General features: G+C 41.4%; 1 pseudogene; it reads left to right on the top strand.

Moving 5' to 3' along the window:
* The first annotated feature begins 916 nt into the window (after positions 1–916).
* LOC122904299 lies at positions 917–1,470 on the top strand (annotated as a pseudogene).
* The last annotated feature ends 558 nt before the right edge of the window (positions 1,471–2,028 follow it).

Genomic DNA, 2,028 nt, shown 5'->3' with positions numbered 1-2,028 from the left:
AACTCAAATGGGAGCAGGTGGCCTCCTTATATGTTATTTGCTTTGCTGTTTGTCCATTTGAGTTATTGCTTATTATTTTTTGTTGTTGTTGTTTATTCCCCAAAACCCTGCCCCAACTCTGCTCCCTGTTTCCATCTGGGTCAACAGGTGTCACTGTTGAGTAGGACAAATATGCCCCCCACACCCCATCTTTTGGGTGCTAAATGTCCTCATTGCTTACAGGGCCCACTCTTTGTTCAGTCTTGATATAACCAAATAATACTAACTCCATGGTCACTGTGCAAGTTGCCTGAATAGATCTCTGAGAGCACTGGTATTTTTTCTTCCTTAAAGGCCTAGATACTAAATGTAATGATAGATCCAATTATACCCATTAAAGGTGGCAAATAGGAGGAAGAAACTACAAACATTTTTATTTGTAGGAGAGAGCATTGTTCAATGGGAGACATCTCGTCAGTAAAGGAGGAAGTCTGAGATTTAACTGCTTGCACTGTCCCTAACTAGTTACCACTAGTGTAACTGGCTCAAGCCAGAGGTACCATGACAGCATATTGGAACAGGAGAGGGGAAACATTGCAAATTATCTAAAATATCAGATTACTAGTTTAGGCCAGAGATTGTTGAGAAACCTCCAGAATTATTCAGGAAGAATTTGAGAGGGGAATGTACCCACAGAAAACAGGTGGAAGTAGAGCAAAAGAAACAAGGAAATTGTTATCATTTTCCTATCCTCAGACTGACATGGTCTGGGAGACATGTGGAACTGGATAAAATGAAATGGAATGGAGTCGGAAGGAAATGGGATAGAACAGGATGAGGGATTATTTGCAGTAGAAAATCATGGAATTTGATGGTAAATGCAGTAAAGAATAAGTTAAAATGAGACAAGGTGCTTTTCCAATCAGGGCCCAGCAGGATGGCTCCTGCAAAGAAGGGTGGCAAAAAGGAGGGCCATTCTGCCATCAACAAGGTGAAAACCAGAGAATGCACCATCAACATTCACCAGCACAACCGTGGGGTGGGTTTCAAGAAGTGTGCCACTCAGGGGGCGTCTGGGTGGCTCAGTGGGTTAATCTTCTGTCTTCGGCTCGGGTCATGATCTCAGGGTCCTGGGATTGAGCCCTGCATTGGGCTCTCTGCTCAGCAGGGAGCCTGCTTCCCCCTCTCTCTGCTTGCCTCTCTGCTTACTTGCACTCTCTCTGTCAAATAAATAAATAAAATATTAAAAAAAAAAAAAGAAGAAGTATGCCTGTCAGGCACTCAGACTTTGAGATTTGTCATGAAGGAGATGGGAACTCCACATGTGTGTGCTGACACCAGGTTTAAGAAAGCCGTCTGGGCCAAAAGATGAAGAATGGTACTTATTGTGTCTTTATGTTGTTGTCCAGAAAATATAATGAGGATGAAAATCCACCAAGCAAACTCTATACATTGGTTACCTATATACCTGTCACCACTTTCAAAAATTGACTGAGCAGGGATGCCTGGGTGGCTCAGTTGGTTAAGCAGCTGCCTTCGGCTCAGGTCATGATCCCAGGATCCTGGGATCGAGTCCCACATCGAGCTCCTTGCTCAGCAGGGACCCTGCTTCTCCTCTGCCTCTGTCTGCCTCTTTGTCTGCTTGTGCTCGCTCACTCTCTCTCCATCTCTGACAAATAAATAAATAAAATCTTAAAAAAAAAAATTGACCGAGCATTAATGTGGATGAGAATGAAGCATTTATTGTTAAGTAAAGGCATACAACTGCCACATAAATACATAGATAGATGATGATAGATATATAGATAGATGATAGATCGATCGATCAATAGATAGATAGATGGTAAATAGATGAAATGAGATAAGGCAAAATGGATTATGGAATGGAATGGAATCAAAAGGAATATGGGGAATAAATAAATGAAATATAAAATAGTGTGGAATGACTAGGTGTGAAATATACTATAGAATGAAGTGAAATGGGTTAGAACAGACTGGGATATAAAGCATACTGTTATGTCAAAATTTGGAAATGGGATACAGAATACA

Source organism: Neovison vison, chromosome 4 (assembly GCF_020171115.1).
Source record: "Neovison vison isolate M4711 chromosome 4, ASM_NN_V1, whole genome shotgun sequence".
Taxonomy (NCBI): Eukaryota; Metazoa; Chordata; class Mammalia; order Carnivora; family Mustelidae; genus Neogale; species Neogale vison.
This window is presented reverse-complemented; position numbering and strand designations above follow the sequence as displayed.